Raw genomic sequence first — 27248 nt, 5'->3', positions numbered from 1 at the left:
TCCCTTTGCCCCCAAATCCAGCTCAACTCCCTCAGTCTTATCTCCTCCTCTTTGCCTGCCCTGCTGGGCCCAGGCTGGATTGCTCACCATTTCCCACACCTCCCTCAGCCTTGAGCTTCCCCTGCTTCACTCAGGCTGATTCCTCTGCCTGGAAGGCCCTGTTTTGCAATATGAAGATCACATACGTTATTTTTCCTGACAGTTTCACTGGGCAGTGATATGCCCTTCTCTGAACTCAAATAAAAATTTGCTTGTAACATTTGTTTACAGTGTGTATTAAGTTACATTATTACATTACAGTTACTTGCTAGGCAGTAAGCCCCTTGTATAGCAACACGTAATAAATGTCTTGTTATATCTCCATCTTCCACCCACTCAGGCACATTGTGTGGCAGAGTAGGTGCTCAGTGAATTCGCCTTTCTTCTAGTGTTCATCGTGTTCAGAATGCAGGCTATGGCTCTGAGTCGTCAGAAGTCTTCAGTGCAGTGAAGTCTGTATGTATCGGGCGTGTCAGTTCGGAACACTGGTCCCCGCCCAAGGTGGCTGACTGAATGGATGACTCATTAAGGAAAAACTTGAAATCAAGTTATGAGATAACTGGAGGGCTAGTGAAAGTTAGATGAAAGGAAAACAAAGAAGAGCAACAGGGAGAAGAGAAGCTGAGGTCCCTGTAATGTCAAGTACCTGATAGGAAGTTGGCAGAATCAGAGGCTCAGTTGGGAGCTGCTGGAGAAATGCATTTTTTTTTTCCTGTGATGAGCAGATAAGATGCAAAGAAAATTCCTTGTTCTAAGTCTACCATGCTTGAAAAGTAGAACAATTCAGGGTCCTCAAGTGATGAGAAAAGTGGGCCAGATAAACACAACAAGGATCTGTGGGTTAATCTAAAAGAGGTATGTGCACGCGTGCGCACACACACACACACACAGACGCATGTGCACACACACAGAGACACAAGACACACGCACACACATGCACACAGACACATGCACACACTCAGACACACACACACAAACACAGACACACACACACACTCACACACATCCTCTTCCTGCTTGATTCCAATAGAAACTCACAGAAAAGATCGGAGGTGGGGCAGAAAGACAACATTTGGTGCAGAAATTAATCAAACCTTCCCAGTGTATTTAGATTTTGATCCTAATTACAGAGTCAATCTTTTAATGTTTAAACATAAAGCACCACATGAGGATAATCATTAAACTTACTGAGGAAAGAAAATTGAGATATTTGCCTTTCTGTGCCCCTGGAAGGTTGAAATGATTTCCACTTTCATTTAGGTTAATTTTCTGGTCTTAATTTGAATAGCTAATCTGTTATTTATACTTCATATATATTTGAGAACATAGAGCAAAATCCAAATCTACATTAAGATTATTGGAATAAAAATACATTAAAGAAATTAAAAAAGGAGTAGAAAGCAAACTATTACCATAGTTACAATAATTTAACAGTAAATTTGACTCTGAACTTCCTTGCAACCAGGATACCAAGGGAAATATTAGATTGCATAAATGTCGTTTCCAACAACTGCAAATCCAATGTGAAAATAGATGAGGGTATAACTATACCTTTTCTAAAAAATGAAAATACATTCATTTTTTAAGACAGAGGAAATTTACCTAGCACTAAAATTTAAAAGGAGTTTACAATGTGGAACTCAGTTTATATAGGACATAGATTAGATTGATGGCTTTCAAAACGTTTCCATAGAGGAAGAATAAGTTTACTCTTTTGCGTGCTAGGTTTATGCTATCCCTGATGCAAAGAATTATGCTCCTTTATCATGTTAATTCATAAAATATGAGTTGGGTATTATTGTAACCATTTTTCAGAATATACATTTGTTTCTCAGTGAAGATAAATAATGCCCTCAAATTACATAGCCAGTAAAGGGTCTGAGAGCCCCTCGGTGGAGTAGATGGTTAAGTGCTTGACTGCTAATCGAAAGGCTGGAGGTTCAGTCCACCCAGAAACACCTCAGATGAAAGACCTGGCAATCTCCTTCTGAAAAATCAGCCATTGAAAACCCTGTAGCGCACATGGAGTTGCCATGAGTCTTAACTGATTCGACAGCAACTGGTTACTGGTTAAAGGGGCTGAGTCAGGATTTATACATAGGTCGGTCTGGCTCAAAAATCCGTGGTCTTTTCATTACACTCTACAAATAAACACTTCTTATTTCTTTACAGAGGCATAATATTAAAGAGAAAGTCAGAACCAACAGTTGTTCCAGGAGTTGGACTGGGGATGAGAATAGGCTAAGCTAATAAATTTGTTTGGTAACCACTAGAGAGAAAGGAAGATGTACACAGACTAAGGAAATAGTTAATCAATCCATTCAGTCTTTGCTAATAAAATGGAACAATCGCAAAAATAATCCCAAATGGGATAGCCTATAATAATCACCCATTCTCTCCACCTATGTACAACACTTCCCCTTTCCCGACCTGAGAGGGTGAAGGATACAGAAAAGTAAGATCAGGTTCTCTAACCAGTATTGATCCTGAACATGGGAGAAGGCAAGGAGGGCCTGTGTAGTTCACACACAGTGTCGCTAGTGGATAACGGGACCGGTAGAGAGAGGGATGTGTGACTCTGTCCTGTGCTTAAATGGGTGACTTTGTTTTTAAGAACCCAGGAAATAGAAAAAAAAATAGAAGAAAATAGCTCATTTCTTTTTTTCTTTATATATTTGTTATGGATTGAATTGTGTCTTCCCAAAATACCTGTCAACTTGGCTAGGTCATAACTCCCAATATTGTATGATTGTCTACCATTTTGTAATCTGAGGTGATTTCCCTATGTGTTGTAAATTCTGTCACTATGATGTAATAAGATGGATTAGCGGCAGTTATATTAATGAAATCTACAAGATTAGATAGTATCTTAAACCAATCTCTTTTGAGATATAAAAGAGAGAAGCAAGCAGAGAGACATGGGAACCGCATACCACCAAGAAAGCAGCGCCGGGAACAGAGTGCGTCCTTTGGACCTGAGATTCCTGCGCTGAGATGCTCCCAGACCAAGGGAAGACCGATGATGGGCACCTTTCTCTAGAGTCGATGGAGAGAGAAAGCATTCCCCTGGAGCTGGTGCCCTGAGTTTGGACTGCTAGCCTACTGGACTGTGAGAGAATAAATTTCTCTCTGTTGAAGCTATCCACTTGTGGTATTTCTGTTACAGCAGCACTAGATGACTAAGACAATATTTTTTAAACATCACCATAAATAAAAGAAAGTTTGATAATAATACTAGTACTAATACTGCTGTTGTTGTGCGCTGTCGAGTCGATTCTGACTCATAACAACTCTACATGACAGAGTAGAACTGTCCCATAGGTTTTCCTAGGCTGTAATTATTTATGGGAGTAGATCACCAAGTATTTTCTCCCACAGAGCCACTGATGGGTTCGAACCCTCAGTCTTTCAGTTAGCAGCCAAGCACTTAACCACGTGCCACCAGAGTTCCTTAGTTGCTGTTTATTGAGTCCCTTCTATACATCTTAAGATGTTGGGGTCTTCAGTTAACATCTGAGTTGACACTTGCAAGTTCAGGGGTGGTCTCTTCCGCCTTCAGGCTGCTATGGCACAATAAAAGCTACTGAAAACCACACAAACTCATCAGCAGTGAGAATCTTTCTGGGTTTAATCTCTTAAAAAATTAGATGAATACTTTTTGAGCCCTTTCCAAGTATCAAGTCTTGGAGCTATGAATCATGAAAGCATGAATAACACAATTCCCTTGGCCTTCAGTGAGCTTGGCAATCATGAATGATCCAGAGGTCTCAACAGAGAAAATAAGGCAGCAAGGCGAGATCCATGTGGGTCATTTTTTTTTTTTTTTGTCTTGTAATTAGGAATTACTTATTTCACAGAAATTTCCCCTGTTATCATTCATGCTTAGAGAAGAGGTGAAGGATAGCTCTAAGAGCATGGACTCTAGAACCCCCTGTCTATGGTTAAATTCTGCTGCCTCTACTAGCTGAGTGACCCTTGACTTCTCTGTGCCTCAGTTTTCTGATTTATAAAATAGGGGCAGTAAAGGTCCCTGCAGACTGCTAACTGAAAGATTGGCAGTTCAAACGTAGCCAGTGGTGCTGTGGAAGAAAAGCCCTGGTGATCTACTTCTGTAAAGATTATAGCCAAGAAAACTCTATGGAACTCAGTTATACTCTGTGACACATGGGGTTGCCGTGAGTCAGAATCCACTCAATGGCAATGGGTTTTTGGTTTAATAATACTTACCTGTAGGGTTGTTATAAAGGATTAAACTAACTAATACTATATTTGGAAGGGTACCTGGTATAATAATTGTTGCACCCAATAGATGTTAGCAATTTTTTTTCTTAGACATGAATAATTGCAATGTATTTATGGCCCTTCTAGTGTTTTTTGTTAGTATGAATGAATACTCCTTAGACCCTTGAAAGAGAGAACGCCGGTCTCATAAAAATGTCTACTTAGTCAAGCATATTGCTGATGTTCTCCTGGGCGATGTTTGTAACCATAGGGCTTTGAGTCAAAGCCGTTAATTCATTCTTGAGCACCAACTACATGGCAGGCACCATTCTAGGCGCATTAGGAATATAGAGCAAAGGGAACAGACAAAAATCCCTTCCTGCATGGAACTTATATTCTAATGAAGAGAGATCGACATGAAACATAATAAAAGTACTTCTTGTAATATGCTAGAAGGTGATGATTCTGCCTAAAAAGTAAAAAGGTAACTGGGATGGAGAGAGCATTTGTAATTTTAAATAGAGTGGTCAAGTTAGGCCTAAGGGAGATGATGAGATCTGAGCAGTGTCTTGAAGGAAGTGATGGAGCAGGCCATGCTGACACCTGTGGGGGAGGAATTCCAGGTAGAGGACAGTTAGTACAAAGGCCCTGAGATGTAAGCATACCTGGCATAGTCTAGGAATACTGAGGTTGGTGTGGCCATGCAAGGTCCTTCAAGGCCATTATAAGGGCTTTGACTTTTGCTGTGATTGAGATGGGGCCATGGCAGGGTTTTGAGCAGAGGAGTGATATGAGCTGCCTTGATGTTTGAAAAAGGAGCCCTTGTGGTGCAGTGGTTAAGTGCTCAGCTGTTAACCAAAAGGTCAGTAGTTCAAATCCACCAGCCACTCTGTGGGAGAAAGATGTGGCAGTCTGCTTCTGTAAAGATTACAGCCTTGGAAACCCTATGGGGCAATTCTACCCTGTCCTACAGGGTCGCTATAGTCAGAATCGACTGGATGGCAATGGGTCATGTTTGAAAGAAGTCCCTAAGTGTTGCAAATGATTAATGTACTCAGCTGCTAACCATAAGGTTGGAAGCTCCAGTCCACCCTGAGGTGCCTTGGAAGAAAGATCCCGCATCTACTTCTGGAAAATTAGTCATTAAAAACCCAATGGAGCACAGTTCTGCTCTGACACACCTGGGGTTGCCAAAAGTTGGAGTTGACTCGATGGCAACTTTTTTTTTGGTTTGTTTTTTTAAATGTTTGAGAAGGATCACGTGGGCTGCTCTGTTAAGAATAACCTGCATGGGGCAAAAGCAGAAAAAAGGCAAGACATTAGAGTAGGTTGGAACTGGGTGGTAATAACAGGGGAGGTCATGAAGAGTAGTTGAATTTTGGATTTATTTTGAAAAGCCAAATTATTTCATGATGGATCGGATTTGAAAGGTGAGAGAAATAGAAAAGTCAAGGTTTGGGGCCTGAGATGAGGAAGACTTTAGCTGGAACCAGGTAGTTGGGAGATAGGGAGAGGAATTTCCGGGGTTCCGTGTTAGAAATGTTAAACGTGAGATGCCTAGTAGATATCCAAGTGGCCAGTTGCATACAGAAGCCTAGTGTTCCAAGGAGAGGTGAGGCTGGAGGTAAAATTTGGGAGTCATCAACACATAGGTGTTATTTAGTGCCATGAGACAGGATGAGATCACCAAGGAAGTGTCAATAGAGAAGACAAGAGGTTCAAAGCGTGAACTCTGGGCACTCCAATACTAAGAAGCTGGGAGAAGAGAGGGAATGAGAAAAGGAGACTGAGAAGGAAGCAACCAGTGGGGTTGGAAGAAAACCATGGAAATGTGGTGTCGTGGTGTCATGGAAGTCAAGTAAGTGTTTCCAGGAGGGAGGAGGAGGTGTTCGACTGTTAATTGGTACCGGTACAAGTAAGATGAGGACTGTCATGGATTGAATTGTGTTCCCCCAAAATACATGTCAAGTTGGTTAGGCCATGATTCCCAGTGTTGTGTGGTTGTCCTCTATTTTGTGATTGTAATTTTATGTTAAAGAGGATTAGGGTGGGATTGTTAATATCCTTACTAAGGTCACATCCCTGATCCAATGTAAAGGGAGTTTCCCTAGGGTGTGGCCTGCACCACCTTTTATCTTACAAGGGATAAAAGGAAAGGGAAGCAAGCAGGGAGTTAGGGACCTCATACCGCCAAGAAAGCAGCACCTGGGGCAGAGTGCGCTCTTTGGACCTGGGGTTCCTGTGCAGAGAAACTCCTAGTTCAGGGGAAGATTGATGACAAGGACCTTCCTCCAGAGCCTGCACAGAGAGAAAGCCTTCCCTTGAAGCTGATGCCCTGAATTTGGACTTCTAGCCTACTAGACCGTGAAAGAATAAATTTCTCTTTGTTGAAGCTATCCACTTGTGGTATTTCTGTTATAGCAGCACTAGATGACTAAGACAAGGACTGAGAAACCACCTTTCAATTTAGCAGTTTGATCTCCACAAGAACAGTACCATGGGCATGGTAGAAGCAAAAGTCTGATTAGAGTGGAATTAAGTGTGTAGTGCAGATGGTTAACACGCTTGTCTGCCGACTGAAAAGTTGGAGGTTCAGTCCACCCAGAGGCCTTGGAAGAAAGACCTGGCGATTTACTTCTGAAAAAAATCACCCATTGAAAGCCTTATGGAGCACAGGTCTACTCTGACACACATGGCTTCTTCATGAGTCTAAATCGACTCAATGGCAACTGATACATATTTTTTTAAAGTGTAAATAGGAAGAGAGAACTTGGTAATGGCTTTTCTTAGCAACTTTAAAGTTTTGATGTAGGGAAAGCAGAAAAAAGGGAAAGTGGTTGGAGGGGGAAAGTGAAGTCAAGAGAAAGATATTTTGTTCTTTTTAAGATGGGAGCAATAACATGATTGTATGCTAATGAGAATGATCCAGCAAAGAGAGGGAAATTGACCATGTTGGAGAGAACATTCAGCTGTTCGTTTGATCCGTCTGGACTGCTCTAGGGCATGTTTCTATGGGCCAAAGACACAGAGCTGGGGGGGCGGGAATCCCATAAAACACCAAGAATTCCATTGGTGAGGCTCTCCCTGAAATCAGAAGTCAGACTTTTAGTTCCACAAACGAAAACTGTGTTAAATTAGTAATTATAATGATTACTGAGTGCCACTCATAGCGCCATTCATATATTATCCAGAAGTTTACTAACTGCCCTGCAACAAAAGTATCTCTATTACTATCCTAAGAAGAAGAAACTGCCTCTGGGAGCTAAAATAACACTGATCAGAATTTAAACAGTTTGCACTATTGGGCTCTTGCCGTTGTGAGTTCCTCGAGGACCAATGTCCTTCGTCTTTGTAACTCTAGAGCCCAGCTCAGAGCTTGGCAAAGAGGGTCATATTCCTGCTGGCCGAGATGGACTGCGAGCCGCCCTTGGTCAATTTGGTGGCCTTTCGCGCAAGCATCCTTTGGAGGACGTTCACATCAGCATTTGTTTTAATTTGTTACAGCAACTCAGAAAAATAGGTTGGAAAATATAGAAACTTTCAATAGAAATGTCTAAACGGAAGTCAATATAAGTTTTAAACTCTCTTGTTCCCAGCCCTTAGCTGAGGCCGCTCCTTTCCAACGATTTGCAAAGCTGCTTTTCTGACGCATCAGGTAAACCTGCCCTTGGGCGTCCAGTCAGGAGGAGGTGCGGCCACCCAGAGTTTTCCAGTAGAAACTTCATTGTGCGGGTGAGGAAATCATCACCCGAGGACGCGTACCCTCCCGCCCTTCTTCCCATTCATAAAAAAAAGCCTGACACAAAAGTCTACTGCACTGCTGTAACCACGGCTTAGAAAAGCTGGCGCCGGGAGATGGGGAAAACAACCAGGCGCCTCCCGCGGCGGTAAAAACCTCAACTGCAAACTGCCCGGGAGAGACGTGGGTCACCAACTTCACTGCCAGAAAAAACCCCTGTCTCCGCCGCGGTGGTTACGAAGGGGGTCGGGAACGCTGGATGGAGCCGCGCGGAGCCCACCACTGCGGTCTGAGGGGGACCGCACAGGGCCGCGGGGCGCACAAAGCGCTCCTTCCCGTTCTCGCCGCGGGAACCTGGCTGTGTCGACTCGCCTGGTGAGGAGGGGCCAGCGGTCGGCCTGGAGGAGGGGTCTGCGCCGGCTCCGCGCGTTCGGGCGGCTGCAGGGAGGCGCTGCCTCCCCCGCCGCGGAGTTCGTCGCCGCGGGTTGCGCGGCCGAGGGTTGGGGGCGGAGAGGAGGCAGTGGGGGCCTGTGCTAAGGAGGGACGCGCTTACTGCGCACGACCAGTCCGGAGCGGCCGGCGGGCGCGCGGCGGCAGCTGAGCGGCGGCTGGGCCCGGGCCCGGAGCGGGTGGGAGGAAGGGAGGGCGGGGGCCAGGGCAGGGCGCGAGGGCGGCTGGGCCCGCGGAGAGCGGCGGCTCGGAGGAAAGATGAGATGGTGAGTGGGCGCCCGGGGCGCAGAGTTTCTCCCCTTCTCTTGCTGGCGGTAGGGACAAAAGCCCGGGGTGGGGTCAGAAGAGCCCGGGCTGCGCAGCTTTGGGGGGGCCCGAACCCCGTTCTACATGATTCTGTGGGGCTGGGTTTGGGTGGACTTCTGATTGAGGGAGGTCTGGGGAGAGAGTGTCGGGATAGGGAGACACTCAGGGCGCGATTGTAGGGAACAGGCGGGGCTTGGGAGTACCGGGGGGCAACTTGTGCCGAGTTCTCAGGCATGCCCAGGAAGGAAGGACCCGAATCTTCAGAATCTAGCTGCTGTTTCAGGGTGAGCGGAGGAAAGAGAAGGTCTGCAGCTGGATGATGGGGCGCAGGATTTAGAAACGACCTGCCCCCCCCCCCAAATTTCTGACTAGATCCAATAAGAGATAAGTTCTGGTTCCACGATTTTTCAAGAGGGGGCTCCCGACTTTGAATAGTCAGGAGTCCCGGATTCCGATTTGGGCCTTGGATCTCCTAAAAGTTTATGGTGTGGCGGTCGCCCCACCGTTAGAGATAGCGGCTGGAAGCCTTGGAGAGCGTTTTGAAACCCCTGTTCAGCCTGCGCCCCGCGTTGTGGAGGCGCAGCTGAAATGTTCGCTGGTGCGTTTAATAACAGCCCCAACAGTCATCACTTATTAGAGTGCTGAAGACCTGGCTAACTCCCGCCACCGCCAGAAAATTAAAAGGCTGACAGGCTGTCCCTCCCAGGGTTAGGGTTTCCTGTTTGAAAGTATTTAGGAAGTCGAACCTGCTTCCAGCGTCTGCTCGTCTACCTTTCCCATGTAAAAGAGGAAGAGCTCCGGCAGCCGTTTAGGTTAGTAGACGTGCCCTGGGCTGGAAATCCTCTTGGCTGGCCCTGCCCACATCCCTAGAAGTCTTCCCTCTGCAGCACTGAAGTAGCTCTTGAGTTCTAGAATGCACAGATAGGCAGAACCAGGCGCAGCTGGGAGTGGAACTAGGAGAAAAAAAACGAGGAGTCGTTTTAGTATAAATACTTGCCAGCCACATTTCCCTTAATTATGTTATTGTGTAAGTTATAAATATATACTTTCAAGTCCTGGACGTGTAACTTTAAGCTTCCTAGTTTGGCTTAATTTGAGCATTTGAGGTATGATGTTGCGGAGATTCTAACATCATCTGAATTCAGCTGGGAGAAGTCTATGAGGCTCACAGTTTCAGAGGGTTAAACTTTTGCCCTGAGAGCACTTGAATTCTTGGTTCCTGGTAGGACAGCAACAGGGTCATTGGATTTGAGACAAATAAACCTTTAGAGTTGCCCACTATTTTAACAGAATGGCTATATTCTAAGTGCTATTGCCCTCAATTGTGTAAACATTTCTTTTAATAGAACTAAAGTTCTTTGAAAAGTAGAAGTAACAGTTGTATCCATTAATGGTTCCCTTTTCAGGCCCTCGACTTAGGTATTTAAAAGATTTTTTTTTTTTTTTAACCTCATACATTTAATGTGGAACATTTAAACTGTAAAGTTTCCGAAACGTTTGTAACTGGCGTTTCCTTTAAAAGGAAGGGGAGTTGAGTTTTTGTTCTTAGTTGACTGGTGTAGCCTTCACTTCCTGAGACCTAGAGGTTTGCAAATCCCAGCCTCTCTCACAAAAGGAAAAGTGAGATGTTTGTTAAGAGTAGTCATAATTTAGTGTATTTGCAGGACTCAGTCTGTTTCCTGCAGCTGGCAGCTGTTCTTTTGGGGCCGAGGACTGACTGTAGGGGTGTCTGCTAAATTCTTGTTTGGAGGTGGGGGAGGAAAAGATGTTTGGGAAATTAGGTTAAGAGCTTGCTAATGCCCTGCCCATCTTACAGACCCTGGCTGAAGCCTGTTTACTTAAACAACCTTTCTAGAAACATTTTATTTACTAGTTTTTGCACAGGAGAGGGAAGAACAAGCCAAACTGATTAAACAAGCTGCTGGTTCTTGGTATTTTTTTTAAAGCCCTATTTTGAGGTCTGTAAATAAGGATTGGAAACCCTGGTGGTACAGTAGTTAAGAGCTACGGCTGCTAACCAAAAAGTTGGTGGCTCAAATCCACCAGGTGCTCCTTGGAAACCCTATGGGGCAGTTCTGCTCTGTCCTGTAGGGCCACTACAAGTCATATGAGTCGGACTCAACGGCAACGGGTTTGTTTGTTTTTTTAAAGTAAGAATTGATTCTGGAGTGCACTGGAGAAGTTACTGTGAAAAACGTGATTCCTTTTAAATAAATTTAAAGAGCAGTTGAGTTTATGACTTTGTATGCTAATTTCCAACCCCTAGCAGGGAGGTGGTGCTATGGACTTTTTGAAAGACAGTGGTTTTGTACATTTTCCAAGTGGAATACATGTGCTTTATTTTATAAAGCTGTGCAGATGTTAAGGTCTTGGTGTGCTTTAGTTATTAACTGGGTATATGTCATCCACTTTCAAACTAAAACAAGTTCTAAGTGATCTGCTTTATCATAAAGCTCTTATATACACCAGAGCAGTGGTTCTCAACCCCAGGGGAGGGGGTGCTTTTGCCCCCCAGGGGATATTGGCAACGTCTGTGACATTTTCCAGTGTCACAACTCAAGGCAAAGGCATGCTACTGGCATCTAATGGGACAGGGATGCTGTAAATATCTTACAATGCACAGAACCCACAAACAGAATTATCCAGCCCTAAACCCAGCGCTAGAGTATTACCTCGAGGGCATATGTTAACAAGGTTAGGGATCCTAATCTAATTTAGATCCTCAAGAAACTTGTTTAGCTGTGTTCTTGCTCAGCACAAGAGAGCATGTCATAGAAGACTTTTTGTCTTTAGCAGATTTCTTTTGCCATTGGCATTAAGTCTTAATGTACCATAGAGGTAAAGGAACTTGCTGTGTTCATTGACTACTTTGAGTTATCAGAATTTTGGAATGTCAGAGCTAAAGATAGCCTCAGATATCACTAAATCCAATCTTTTTCATTTTATAGGTGTTACAGACTGAAACACCCGGAGATTAGTGACTCCTAAGGTCTCACCTGAGTTTAATGGCAGATGCAGTTGTAGATACAGCCCAGAATTAGTGAATTTAGAAATCAGTATTCAGCAAATGGATTTTTTTTTTCTTTAAAATTGAGCCCCACCCTTTGTGGAGAGAGTTCAGAGGTACCCTGTGAGGAAATGAATAAACTCTTTGATGGGGGAGGGGCGGCATGAGCAATGGTGACTTGTGGCAGCCCCAAGAAGGGGATACTTCCATCGTGTGACCTGTGACACTCCACTTCTGATGCCTGCACCGTCCTTTCCCATGGCAAAGCAGGCAACAGATGGCTCCATAGACATAGCAGATGCTGCTTTTTAGTCCAGGTACAAAGCAGAACATTTGAGATTTTCTGGCCCTCCCTGCCTTATGGGTTAAGAGTAAAGTGCATGAATGGATAGGGTTGCCTTGGCCAGAAGGGAGAGTGAGAGAGGCCTTCTGAGTATGAAGGAGAAAATGACTCCAGCATATAGGGAAATGAGCATGCACTGGAGCAATTGTGGGAAAAATTCATAAACTGATGTGTGAATAAGATAAATTTAACTGCATAGAACTTTGAATTAGGAGTCTAAAGATAATTCAAGCTTGACTGTTCTTTAGGTGTTGTTGTTACATGCTGTCGAGTCGCTTCCAACTCATAGAGACCCTACGTACAACAGAATGAAACGCTGCCCCATCCTGCGTCACCCTCATGATCGTTGTTATGCTTGAGCCAATTGTTACAGCCACTGTGTCAGTCTATCTCATTGAGGGTCTTCCTCTTTTTCACTGACTCTCTACCAAGCATGTTGTCCTTCTCTAGGGACTGATCCCTCCTGATAACGTGTCCAAAGTATGTGAGACGAAGTCTTGCTGTCCTTGCTTCTAAGGAGCATTCTCGCTGTACTTCTTCCAAGATAGATTCGTTCGTTCTTCTGGCAGTCCATGATATATTCAATATTCTTTTCCAACACCATGATTTAAAGGCATCAGTTCTTCTTCAGACTTCCTTATTCATTGTCCAGCTTTCACATGCATATGAGGCGGTTGAAAACACCAAGGCTTGGGTTAGGTGCACCTTAGTCTTTAAAGTGATGTCTTTGCAGCGAGGTCTTTTGCAGCAGATTTGCCCAATGCGATGCATCCTTTGATTTCAGGTAAAAGGAACCTTAGAAATTCTCTTACCTGAATCATTTGCCTTTAAACCTTTCATACTTCCAGGCTAGGCTCTTTTCTTCTCTCCTCCCTCCTTCCTCCCTTCTCGTCCTCCCCTCTCTTCCCCAGATTCATAGTGACTCTGGCTAGATAGTGGTAGAACCTGAACTGTAAGCCAAATCTCCTCACTTGTGTTCCATTGCACTTTCTCTTATACCCCACAATCTCTACCATTCCATCTGTTTACCTAATGGGGAAGAAAATGGTAGTAATATAAAGTTAATGTTAATTTCCTGGGAGAGTTTAAAAAGGATGGTATTTGTAAAGGGCTCTTTTTATATGGAAAGGAGTTACTGCAGTGAGTTTTTGATTATCAGAAAAGTTGTGCGCATATGGCCTAATTAATTACAAATATGTGTACACTCACATTACGAAACTACAATTATGGAGTGTAGTTCTGTGTGCCAAGTGGCCCTGCCAGAGAAGTTACTTAATCCTGAAATCTGGGAGGTTCTAGCAATATGGGAGAGTTTTTAATATCACTTTCCTGGGAGAGGGCAGAGCTCTGAACATTGCTAAGGTAGGTTCTTATCATTCTGACAGCTAGCCAATGATGTGCCTCAAAGTCAAGTACATAGTAGTATGTTTAGAAATCGCTCAAAAGTGATGACTCTTAAGGGGTCTGCTCCCCGTAGATGCCGCAGTAAAGAGGTTAGTCTTTCCACTATCATCTTTTATCTAGCCATTCTTGTTCCTTTTTTTTTTTAGATATGTTGGGAAAAAAGACATGAGTTGGTTTTTATTTATTTTTTAATACTTTTTTAGAAATACTTACTGAGATTTTATTAACATGACTGTTGTCTTTTGAAAGTGATTAAAACCTAAAAGGGTGGCTTAGGTTTTCAAACCCCTTCAAAGTGAACACCTAGGAAGTCAGAACTTGTCATCTGTGACCTAGGAAGCTGTACCTTCCAGAGGTTAATTTGCACACAAGTTGTTTTCATGATATTTAGGGATGTTTCTTAGACATTGCTGAAAAGAAGATTTGTGCTGTATCTACTTTGAAGTCAAGATTGTTATACGTAGCAGCTAGTGGTCAGTAAGAGAAGCGCACGTAGGAAAGTCAGTGTATTGAGGTGCAGGGAATCTAGAGGTTGTTGAAGCTTGCTGTTTACATACACAAAAATACAAACAAAAAGTAGATAAATAGAAAATATCAGGCTAAGTTATTGAGAGATTTTTGAGAAGTTTTTACAAGAATGTTTTATTTAAGTTGTATAGGCTGACTTTAGATGAACTCTTTCTCTTTACAGATTAAGGGGAAGAAAAACTTTGTGCATGCTACTATTAATATTGTTGCCTTGAGTAGGGTCAGACATTTCTAAGACTTGCTGTTAAGTCTAGAGTTCAGTGGACACCGGTATTGGCCATCTTCTTAGGATGTTTTGTTGGCATAGTGAGTGTGACTTCTCCAGATGACAGTGGGCTTGTGGTATTAGCATATGGACTAGCAAAACAGCTAAAGCATAGAAGAATTTTCCAAGATTTGTCTCTTGATCAGTGTACTTCTGCTAAAAAAAAAAAAAAAAAAAAGGCAGGTAAAAGCAAAGGAAAGCCAACTCCTGCATTCTTTTGACCAGTTCAGACCCAGCCTGAACAATGTGTCATAGCTAAGTGGTATTCATAGGAGGCTGGGACATGATGTCCGCCTGCCACACTGCTTATGTCATTGCAGAAGTAGGTTTTCAAAAACAGCTTAAGATTTACTAAGGGAATTACACGTCATGGAATGCAGAACAAAATATTTCTTATACATCATGCTGAATCAAATATCCATACTGTATTGCATTAACATAACTAGGCTTTTTTCTCACAGTATCATCCTGAAACAATTCACCATGCCCTTGGATTATGATGGGCAGCAGTGCTGGTGAAATCTTTTCCCAGTTAGGTAGCTGCTGCCTTATCACCAAAACATATTTCTGTTCTGTGGTCACTTCCATTTCCTGCATTATATAACTGGTACTTCTGTGTTATTTAACCAGTATCTATGGGAGTCTAGAATGTTGGAGGAGAAACAATATCTCATTAACCCGTCACTATTGGAGATATGAGGAAATCTCTGCTAAAACAAGGTGAAGACAGGTGAAGTGACTTGCTCCAGATCTTACTTCTGTTAGTTGGCAGACCCAGCCCTACGACTGGTCTCCTGACTCATGTTCCTGGCAGCCTGTCCAGCCTTCTTTGTACCAGGTTGGCCCCTACAGTAAAAATAACATCCTAATGTGACCATTTCCTTTATTATCCCTCTTGGCCAGAGTTATTTAAAAAAAAAAATTGATTAAATTAAATTTAGTCGGTTGTTTATTGACCTCTGCTGGTTCAAATTCTTTCCCTTCTCTTCCCAAGCAAGAAATGGTCAAAAGGTGGGTAGCAGGAAAGGGAAAAATTAATTAAATATTTTATAACTCCCACTCTGCATAATCAACCCTTTAGTAATGAAGAAATGGTTTCAATATTGGCTTTTTTTTTTTTTTTTTTTTTTTACTTTGTGCTATTTTAAAAACCCATCTACCTAATTTTTTAGCTAAGGGAAAAATGTTACGACCGTGGAAGATGTGGCTAAGTTGTGTGCCTGCCCGTGCTCTGACTATTCCCAGTTCATGAATACTGGGTGAGGGAATGGGAACCTATCAAGTGTCTGAGTCTGAGGAATATTACTTTGGAATCGAATATTACTCTCAAGGTAGTGCATTTTGATCATTAGTGTGGAATGGTGGAGAGGATGGCACAGAGATCAGATAAATTTGCTCCCAAGGACTGTCCACAGCTTTTAATTCAAGCCTGTAGCTGTGGTTTCAGGTTCAAAAAAAAGTTGCTGTCCAGTTTATTCTGACTCATGGCGACCCCACGTGTGTTAGAGTAGATCTGTGCTCCGCAGGGTATTCAATGGCTGTGATCTTTCAGAAGCAGACCTTTTCTTCTGAAGCGCCTTAGAGGATTCAAACCGCCAACCTTCGGTTTATAGCTGAGTGCTTAACCATTTACGCTACCCAGGGACTCTGATTCAGGTTCAAGAGCATCATTATCCCAATGTGATCCCTAAGGCAACATTTCACTTGTTTGAATTTAGCTTTGAGCTCAAAGAACTGGAAGAAGGGTGCTTTTTCCTGCAATACACCCCTGCCTCCGGAAGGGAATCTGAAGGAAAGTCAGGTGTTCACGACTCCGCTTCTCTGACTCCATCGTCAGGGTCGTGGTTACGTAATGGAGAAGGGCACGGCCAGGTGTTCAGGGACTTGGTGAGAATCTCTTAGTTTCATCCAGGGGTGAAATAGACCAATGGTCAGGAATCAGAAACATCTGAAAATATGGGGGTTTGGGGGAAAGTTGGAAATTGTTATTTGAACTAAAACTTTTAAGATTCTATAAATAACCCTGAAAATATGGGTCTATGATTTCCCATTTAAAGAACTTTTTCCACTCTCAGAGAAGCAGAAACATAATTTAAAAATCTACAAAGTATGTCTGCCTCTTTTTTAGTATAAACATGTAAAGGAATAATCTGTGTGCTTTACATTTTTGATGCTGAAATACTTCAGGATTTGGAGGGTTTGACAGTTTTTGTGAATACTTCTACATTTCAACTTCCTGAATAAATGGCTTTGATTTGGGTACACATAGTGGTGAAATTTAGATACCTCACCTAGCATTCATTATCTTGCAAGTATCCTAAACATATTGGCCTGATGACTTTTAATTTTGACAATTAATTTGATTTCAGATTTCTCCCAGGTACTTAAAAAATACCAGCTTTTAGGAGCTTGATTCAGTATGATAGAGGGTTAGTATTTCATATTTTAAAAAATCAGATAGAAGTCACAGATAGGACTCCATCTTTCTTTGTAAACTACTATAATTTTTAAGTCAGTGTATGGGTTTAATTTTATTCATATTGCAGAAATAATCTTTTCATTTTTATTATTTTATTACGGAAAGTTTTAAACATACACAAGAGTTGAGAGTATAATACACTAAAGTCTAATATACCCATCACCCAGCTTCAGCAGCTATCGACATATGCTAATCTTGTTTTATCTGTAGTCTTCACCTCCCCCTAAAACATGGACTGCTGTAAAGCAAATTCTAACAGTTTAACACTTCATCCATAAATAATTTAAAATATATCTCTAAGAGATTAGGACTTAAAAAATAGCTATAATATCATTATCACACCTAAAAAATCAGCAGTAATCACACTGTCATCTATTTATCAGTCATTGTTCATAGTCACCAGTTGTCTCATAAATTTTGTTTTTAGTAGTTGGATTCTTCAAAACAGGACGTAAACAAGGTCCAGACATTGCATTTAGTTGGTATGTCTCCTGGATCTCTTAAATGAGAGCAGTTCTCTATCCTCCCTCTTTTTTCTTTTTCCTTACCGTTTGATGGTTGAAGAAACTGATCATTTTTTCTGTGACTTTCGCATATTCTAGATTTAGGTGATTGCATCTCAGCAGTGTTGTTTAACCTGTTCCTCTGTCCCTTTGTTTTCTGTAGTTGGCTACAGCATACTTTTATTCTTAAATTTTTTTTTTTAAAGAGTATTTTTGAGAACTTTACTACTAAATCACTATGTTGAACTCAATTTATAATAGATATGTAAATACCTATGTAACTGTAATATTGCTGAAGCTGCCTTAATAGTATAAACACAAACATGAATCCACTTGATGAAAGTCTTGTCTTGATTATTTAGGGAAAAGGCAGGATTTTTGCAAGTGGAGAGGAAGCTTTAATCACTCAGAAGTTTTTGGAGGTTGCTTCTGCTTTCTGTCCTCCCTCCCTTTCCTTCCTCACTGGCTGAGGAGAGTTATCACAGGAAACGTGCAGCCAAATTCCTTGGATAGCCTAGAGAATATATTAAAGATCCTATAGACAAGTCCTGTTTAAGAGACTAGCACAAAATTGAAAAAAACAAAACTCTGTAATTGACGTTTTACTCTTCTCACTAAGAGTCCTCTAAGAGTCTTAAGAATTCCTTATACAAAACAATCTAGAGTTAGTTAAAAGGAGCCTCTGGTCACAGGAGATAAAGATCCTCATTTGCTGTATGGTTATTGCTGTTAATTATGATTATTTGTAGGATCCTTCAGATACCATCGGGAGTTCCTTTCTTTGATAGAGCTTGGACTTCGGTACAAGTAGAGATATCAGAAGGGAGCGGTAGCCTGGGATTAGTTAGACTTCTTTATTGTGATGCTGTGATGGGAAGAAGCTGAAACTTCTTTCAACTTTTTGTCCCCTCTTCTTCCATCTGCATTAGGTGTTCTCATTATTCTCTGTCACTCGCTGCATCTCCTCTCTTTTCTCCTCCCTGTAGCATCATCTGAGTCTTTTGTTCTTTCCTTAATGGTCTCTTTTACCCCGTCTTTTAGATGTCTTCAGAATATAACAAAGTAACAAAAAAAGTCAAAAGAGAAAACAAAAGGAAACCAAGAAAGACGTGTGGTCAGTGTCCTGAGACATCACATCGACACCACGGTGCCAGTGACCCTCCCCTTTCTCCCTGGCCCTGCTGTGTTCGCCCCGACATGAGGCGAACTCTGAGCTGGCTGCGGTGTCGTCTGGGTCCTCAAGAGCCTACTCTGACTGTCACCAAAAGCCTTCATGGATTTTAGGCACATGTGGGCATGTGGACAGTGTGTGTCTGTCTCTGTGTGTCTGATTGTGCATATATGTCTACACACATTAGGGTTCGCAGCCGCCAGTTGTAATAGGCTCAATCTTCAGGAGTAAATCAGACCTCCTTATTCAGCTATTAAAGTACCTTCCTTCCTATGGAACTGCTTCTTTTGGACTTTTTGAGAGATGAAAACACCCTCCTTAGAGGGTGCATTGAGTCTATAATAATTATTTTGTTCAAACAGATCTTTGAATGACAGAGAACATGGGGCAAAGGAAAGGAGTTGGAACGCATTTGCTGTTGTGTTTATTTGCAAAAAGAACAATAAGGGTACTATGTCCACTAACAAACGGAGTGGTTTTTTCCCCCCCACTCTGCACTGGGATATAAAATCTTGAGTGTGGACGAAGCATTTAAAGGAGCAGAGTGTAGAAAGCCAGGATGAGTGAGTGGGAGAAGAGGAAGTTTCGTGCAGATAGGCTTTGAGACAATGGGAGCATCCAGGTGTTGGGATGTTTGCAGAAGCTCTGTGTGGAAGCTGACAGTTGAAGGAAAGAGGATCTGGGATATTTCCAGGGAGGAGGTTGTTTGTAGATGGGCGTGGGGATATGTGGCGAGGTGAGAGTTTTTTTGCAGAGATGGAGGAGGATGAGGAGGATTTAGGGAGGGAAGGAAATGTTTGTGTAGTAGGAGGGTATGTTTACAGAGGGGGATTTGAGGGGACTGAGGGTATAACTAAGGATGGTATTTGGTGAACTGAGGATGGGGAAAATAGACTGCTTTTGGATTTCTGAAATGAGAACATTGCTAAAGAAGGAAGTGGTTGTTCCTGAAGCTTCTAATTAGCCACTTCTTCATCTGTTGATGTTGTGATTTAGTACAAAAGGAGGGAAGTTTTTGTGTCCATTGTTCTCAAGTGTAAAGCTTGGATTTTGAGGTTGAGGTAGATTTTCCTTTTCAATTCTCTAAAAGCTTCCCTTCAGCCTCCACCTACTGCCATTGGTCACTACAGAATTCATGGAAAGAATGGCACTGCTTCTGAGGGACTGCTTGAGCAGTCTGAATTCAATTACGTGCCATTCTTACATCCTTTCCTCTTCACATTGCCATGCTGTAAACATCACTGATGAAAAACCAGCTGTGGACCACCAATGCTCTGGGAGAGCTTTGAACACGAGGCCTCCACCGTTGTCTGCATCTCTGCTCTCAGGGCCTTTGCAGGCACAGGAATAGACTCAGAATTTGTTATAAAGTGGAAATGTTGAGTCCATCCTCCTGCTGTCTTTTGAGATGATTTTTCCTGAATTTGCTTCTGTAATCCACATCTCTCCCCCATTTTTCAATAATATGAAGTGAATTTCCACTTTTCTGTCATTTGCTTTTGCAGTCCCCTTTTGATTAAAAAAACAACAACAACAAAAATCCAGTTGCTGTCAAGTCAGTTCCAACTCACTGCGACCCCACGTGTTTCGGAGTAAAGCTGTGATCCACAGGGTTTTCAGTGACTGATTTTTCTTTAGTAGATCACCATGCCTTTCTTCTGAAGCACCTCTTGGTGGACTCAAACCTCCAACTTTTCAGTTAGCAGCTGTCTTAGTTATCTAGAGCTGCTATAACAGAAATACAAGTGGATGGCTTTAACAAACAAATTTATTTTCTCACAGTTTAGGAGGGTAGAAGTCCAAATTCAGAGCGCTGGCTGTAGGGGAAGGCTTTCTTTCTCTGTCGGCTCTGGAGGAAGGTCCTTGTCTCTTCAGCTTCCACTTCCTGATTCCTTGGCGATCTCCATGTGTCTTGGCATCTGTCTTACCCCATCTCTTCTGTGTCTGATTGTTTAATCTCTTTTATATCTCAAAAGATGTTGACTCAAAAGAGTCAAAAGAGATTGACACCCTACACTAACCCTGCCTCATTAACATGATAAAGACAGCCTATTCCCAAATGGGATTATAACCACAGGCATATACATCGCATATACATTAGGATTTACATTGCATATTTTTGGAGGACATAATTCAATCCATAACAGCAGCCAAGTGTGTTAACCATTTTCACTACCCAGGGACTCCCCACTGATTAATTCCTGTTAAACTGAGCAGTCCTAAGCAGCATCTACACATGGCAAAGTAAAACGATGGGCAAGTAATATGTTGTATGATTTAGGAGTCCTCCAGACTCAGTTGGTACAGATTACCTGGATTGTTGCATTTAGATAGGCCAGACTTCAATTCCCTCCCATCTGACACAACAAAACAAAGAAAGCACTTGTTTTATTTCTTAACTTTGCTCCCTGGGTGTGTTTTTTATTACCTTAAGCCCAAGATCACCACAGCTCTGGCAGTCACGTCTATGTAAATTCGCTGCTGCTGTTTTATAGTTTGAATGAACTGTGTGGCTGTTTGGTATAAAAGGAGCTGAAGAATTACATTTGAATACAAATGCCAAAACTGTGCCAAAGAGAAAAGAATCTACCAAGAAACTTTTTAAAAATGGTCCCTGAGATTGGTTTTTCCAAGTCATTTTCTTCTCCAGGGAAAAAGGACTGTGATTTTCTGTGTCATCTTTTAGAGCTCTTTGGCTTCTGGCATTTTCTGATTGACAAGGAGGTGCTGTACATTTCTGGTGGTAAAATAACAAGAGCACTACAGGGTTTAAATTTATGAATGGGAAGGTAAACCCAAACGTTAGAACACACGTGAACTTCTTTCCTGTTTAGACTTGGCAGTGTTGTCTTCTCTTTCAGATGGGCACAAGATGCCTTCTTCCTTTCTCCCGGCCCATTCTGTGGGTATGCCTGCCCATAGATGTGTCCCTTAAAGCCCCCAGGGCTGTTTTGCTTCCACAGTAACGTAGTGCAGTGATCTTATAATTTCACTGAGACCTCTTTTTAGTGTAGATAAGATGTACCAAAACCAAACCTGTTGCTGTCAAGTCGATTCAGGAAACCCAAAGTAAACACGCCAGTGTAGACCAAGAAGACAGGCTGTAAACCTTGGAGTCTTCTTTGCCTCTTTTCTTACACGTGTTCACACAGCTCTTTCTGTCCCACCTCCCGCCTTCCTGTTTGGCACCTTGGAAACGCCATTTGCAGTGCTTCTTTTCAGCCGCCACCACACTGGCTCTTCCTCTTCGTTCTTCTCCTAAATTCAGCCCTAGTCTCGACGCACTCTGTCTGCCATGCTCCTATCGCACACTCCCTCCTTGTTGCCTGGGCAGTTAAACCCAAACCCTTCCACTGTTTTCTCCAGCCTCCTGCCTCTACTCTCCTGGTCCCTAATCCTTGCTCAAACTGCATTACTGGCAGTCTACTTCCAAAAAACCAGCCACTGAAAACCCTATGGAGCAGAGGTCTACTCTGACATACATGGGGTTGCCATGAGTTGGAATAGACCGGATGGCAACTGGTTATAGTTTTATTAGCCCAAATAAAGAGGGAATAGAGCTTGGTAATGTTTCATGTGGGTGATTAAGTGGTACTTGCAACTATAATCAAGTTCAACTATATTAATAATGTTATATAGATTTTATCATCTAAAATGACAGCAGTATTTTATACTTTTAAGTCAAACTTTTAAATGTTTATTTTGACTTAAGATATTCAACCCTTCAGTTCAATACTGTTAGAGTAAATGTTTAAAATGCAGAATTTAGGTTCACTGCTTAGCTTTTGACTTCTGTGTAATACCATCTTCTCTGACTTGTTTTCGGGGTTGCTATCTCTGCACATCGTGAGAACTCCTTTTCTAACTTAGTTCTAGTTCCCGCTTTCTGTGCATTATCTTAAAACCGAAGCCTTCCCTACTAACTGGTGGTAATTCTTTTCTCATCTATTCTAACATCTCATTTACAGATTTCTTTTTGTATCCTCACCTAAAATAACTTAAATGCTTAGAAGATTGCTGTCCAGTTTAACACACCCTTTAGGTAAGTGTATGGCTTAGACCCAGCAGGGCCTGTATTATATTTCAAGGTGGTAGAGATGGTAAAGGATTTAGATAACTGTGAGGGAGAAGTACATGACAATTAAATACAGTTCGTCCTAGGAGAGTTACATCTCTAAAAATTGTAAGGACAATGATATAGAAAATACCTGTTGCTTTTTCTGATGAAAAATTTTTTTTCAGTTCTGTCAGAGATAGAATATTTGCTGGACATACCAGTGGTCTGACAAGTGGTCTTTCTGTTTATATAAATTTTATTTAGATCCTTAGAATCACAAATTTTTAAATATGAAGGTGACTTTATGCTACCATTTAATAATACCCATCAGATTTCCATTTCTTCTCTGGTACTTGGCTTCGTTGTCACTTCTTTCTGCCATAACCCCCCAGATACCATCCTTACTGGGTTAGATGGCCTGCATTATGGTCTTTAACCAGTCTGTCATTCAGTCCTCTATTAAGGCATGTATCACACTGTATGGAAATGTTTGTTCAGATTGTCTTTTCCTTGGGAATCTAAGCTATGTAAAGGCAGGAAATAGTGACACTTGCGTATACCTCCCAATGCCTAACTGAAAGCCTGGTTTATGGTAGGCATTTAATGAAGCACTTCATAGTAATAAACAATCTCAAAATCTCAGTGGCTTAAGACAGTCTTGGGTTGGCAAGGGCTCTGTTCCATGTCATTGTACTTCCGGTATGTAAGCTAATGAAGCCTCCACAAACTAGAGTGTATGCTAGTCTTCTTAGCAGGGGAGGGGAAGTGATGAATTGTGCTCTGGCTCTTGAAGCTTCAGCTTGGGACTGATATGTCACTTTCTCTCATACTTCATTGGCAAAGCAAGGGGCAAAGCCATATGAACATCACAGGGTGAGGAAGATCACTGGGGTGAGGGAGAGCGCTATATGACTGAAAGGAAGAGAACTGGAAAATTAGTGAGCAGCACTAATGTCTACTACTAAATGTCTGCTATCATGCAAAACCAAAAAAAAACAAACTCATTGCTGTCAAGTCAATTCCGACTCATAGTGACACTATAGGACAGACTAGAACTGCCGCATTGGGTTTCCAAAGAGTGGCTGGTGGATTTGAACTGCTGACCTTTTGGTTAGCAGCCTGAGCTCCTAACCATTGCGCCACCAGGGCCCCTGCTATTGCGGTAGGCACTTAATACCTATTTAATGAATGAAGTGCCTAAAACTACCTAGTGAGGTTTTATTTATTTATTTTTCTACACAGTGCAGAACCACGTCAAACCAGGAAATGTCCTAGTAGCTACATTTTTTAAATGAGGATAAGTAATATTATTGTCTATGTTCAACAAAGGTCTGAAGACTTTAATCACTTTTTTTGATTTATTAATATTATCAAAATAACCAAACCTATGTATTACAGAGTAGAACCGCTCCATAGGGCTTTCTAGGCTATAATCTTTATGGAAGCAGCTCGCTCGGCCTTTTTTCCACAGTGGTGCTGGGTGGGTTCAAACCTCCAGCCCTTTGGTTAGTAGACAAGTGCAAACCATTTGCACCACCCATAGGGAAGGTGTTGTTTGATTTCCTAGTTTTTTAGATGTATAAAACTAATATAGAATAGATGTCTTTTAGTTATCTAGTTCTGCTGTAACAGAAATACCACAAGTAGATGGCTTTAACAAACAGATATTTAATCTCTCACAGTCTAGTAGGCTAGAAGTCCGAATTCAGGACATCAGCTCCAGGGGAAGACTTTTTCTCTCTGTAGGCTCTGGAGGAAGGTCCTTGTCATCAGTCTTCCCCTGATCCAGGAGCTTCCCAGTGCAGGGAGCCCAGGTCCAAAGGACATGTACTCCCAGCTCTTCTTGCTTGGTGATAATGAGGTCTCCCTGTCTCTCTGCTCACTTCTCTTCTATGTCTCAGAAGAGATTGGCTTAAGACACAACTTAATCTTGTAGATTGAGTCCTGCTTCATTAACATAACTGCCTCTAATCCTGCCTCATTAATATCATAGAGGTAGGATTTACAACACATAGGAAAATGACATTAGATGACAAAAATGGTACACAATCACACAGTACTGGGAATCATGGCCTAGACAAATCGACACACATTTTTTGGGAGACACAATTCAATCCATAAAAATAGGTAAGTCTGTAAAATTAACATTTTGCTGAGTCATTTGGAAGAGTTGCAAAACTGTTGCAGTCTTAGAATATTTAAATATTAAGTTGATTTGATCAAGAAGTTCTTTCAAATAACCTTTTATGGAAGAGTTAATATCTGGTTTGAGAACTGGGCAAGAGCTAAGGAAAAATGAGTCTAATCAACTTAAAAGAGAAGTATTGCTGCAGTTTGTGTTTTAGCAATTTATACTAAGTGATTTTTTTCCCCTTGATTGTCAAAGCAACCCAAATGCATTATATAAAATATGGAAAATACAAAATAGTACAAAGGGAGGTGAATTAGAAACAAAACAAACCACAACACTAGTAATACTCGGATTTCACTACTAGGTACTTTAAAACTCATCCAGCCTGTACCCATTACTCAATTCCAGAACTGCTTCCACGTTGTAGGTATCTGTTAGAGCAGCACTCCACTCTCAGTACTAAATTCTGTCTTAGTTTTCTAGTGCTGCTGTAACAGAAATTTACTTTCTCGCAGTTTAGGAGGTTAGAAGTCCAAAATCAGGGCACTAGCTCCGGGGGAAGTCTTTCTGTCTCTGTCAGCTCTGTCACCAAGCCCCACAATTCAACCCATAACAGGGTGATTATTTGTAATAAGAAGACTTCTTATAGACTTACTTCGTAAGTTAATGGCCAAAGTGGGTTCTAAGATATATTTTACAGGTGCATAATTTTTTTTTTAACTTAAATAATGGAAGATAGACTCTTGATCTGAGGTTTGAAGACTGAGTGAGTTAGGTGCAAAAGGGGGAGAAAGGTGTTTCCACTAGAGGAGGTTTGGTATCAAGGATGAGTATGGTGAATTTGGGGGACCAGGGAATTTGAGGGATTCAACAGTTTCAAGCTTTTAAATACTCCACCCTGAACATGTGGCAGTAATTTGGGGAACACCATTTCCTCTGCTATTACCTGCCTCTTTTTGATGGGTGCAGGAGCTTTACTAAGTCTTCTTGTTGAGAAGGTAACTCCCATAGTCTTTTTTATTTTTTTTTAATTTTTTAAAAATTATGTTCTTGTTGAGAATATACACAGCAAAACACACACCAATTCAACAGTTTCTATATGTACCATTATGTGACATTGATTATGTTCTTCGAGTTGTGCAGCCTTTCTCACCCTCCTTTTATGAGTTGTTCCTCTCCCATTAACATAAATTCACTGCCCTCTAAGGTTCCTATCTAATCTTTCAAGTTGCTGCTGTCAATTTAATCTCATATAGATAGTTCTTAAAAAAAGCTTAATGCTCTGACCATAAACTCATAAGAGTAGAAATCAATAACAGAAAAAGCAAGGGAAAAAAAATCAGATACGTGGAGATTGAACAACACCTTGCTCAAAAACTACTGGGTTATAGAAGAAATAAAGGACGGAGTAAATAAATTTCATAGAATCAAATGAGAGTGAAAACACATCCTACCAGAACCTTTGGGACACAGCAAAAGCAGTGTTCAAAAGTCAATTTATAGCAATAAATGCACACATCCAAAAATAAGAAAGGGCCAAGAGCAAAATATTAACCCTACAACTCGAACAAGTAGAAAGAGAGCAGCAAAAGAAGCCCACAAGCACCAGAAGAAAGGAAATAATAAAAATTAGAGCAGAATAAATGAAATAGAGAATAGAAAAAAAAAATTAAAAGCGTTAACAAGACCAAAAGCTGTTACTTTGAAAAGATCAACAAAATCGATAAACCGTTGGCCAAACTGACAAAAGAAAAACACGAAAGGAAGCAAAACATCCAAATAAGAAATGAGATGGGCAATATCACAACAGATCCAACTGATATTAAAAGAATCATAACAGAATACTGTGAAAAATTGTACTCCAACAAATTTGAAAACCTAGAGGAAATGGACAAATTCTAGAAAAACACTACCTACCTAAACTAACACAAACTGAAGTAGGAAAAATAAATAAACCTATAACAAAAGAAGAGACTGGAGAAGTCATAAAAAAAAAAAAAAACTCCCAACAACAAAATCCTTGGCCCTGACTGCTTCACTGGAGAATTCTACCAAACATTCAGAGAAGAGTTAACACCACAACAACTAAAGGTATTTCAGAGCATAGAAAAGTATGGAATACTCCCAAACTCATTCTATGAAGCCAGCACAATTGTGATACCAAAACAAGGTAAAGACACCACAAAAAAGGAAAATTACAGACTAATATCCCTCATGAACATAGATGCAAAAATCCTCAAAAATTCTAGTGAATAGAATTCAACAACATATTAAAAAAAAAATTCACCATAACCAAGTGGGATTCATACCAGGTATGCAGGGATGGTTGAACATTAGAAAAACAATCAATTTAATCCATCACATAAATAAAACAAAAGATAAGAACCACATGATCTTATTAATCCATGCAGAAAAGGCATTTGACGAAGTCCAACACCCATTCATGATAAAAAGTCTCAGCAAAATAAGAATAGAAGGGAAATTCCTCAACATCAATAAGGGCCTTTATACAAAGCCAACGGCCAACATCATCCTAAATGGAGAGTGTCTGAAAGCATTCCCCTTGAGAACGGGAACCAGGCAAGGATGCCCTTTATCACCATTC

The 27248-nt window shown here is 41.5% G+C and overlaps 1 protein-coding gene across 2 annotated transcripts in view; it reads left to right on the top strand.

Moving 5' to 3' along the window:
- PHLDB2 (pleckstrin homology like domain family B member 2) overlaps nucleotides 1-27248 on the top strand; it is a 173454-nt gene that overhangs the window by 4616 nt on the left and 141590 nt on the right. Inside the window, exon 1 of one of the 2 annotated variants that reach the window (XM_004373693.3) lies at nucleotides 8631-8715. The exons of the other annotated variant lie outside the window; for it this stretch is intronic. The gene's annotated coding sequence lies outside the window, so the exon portion shown is untranslated. Of the gene's footprint in view, nucleotides 1-8630; nucleotides 8716-27248 lie in introns of those variants that run through there. 2 annotated transcript variants of the gene reach the window in all.

Source organism: Trichechus manatus, unplaced genomic scaffold, assembly GCF_000243295.1.
Source record: "Trichechus manatus latirostris isolate Lorelei unplaced genomic scaffold, TriManLat1.0 scaffold00026, whole genome shotgun sequence".
NCBI lineage: Eukaryota > Metazoa > Chordata > Mammalia > Sirenia > Trichechidae > Trichechus > Trichechus manatus.
The sequence above is the reverse complement of the archived record's forward strand: the minus strand, read 5'-3'. Positions and strand labels throughout refer to the sequence as shown.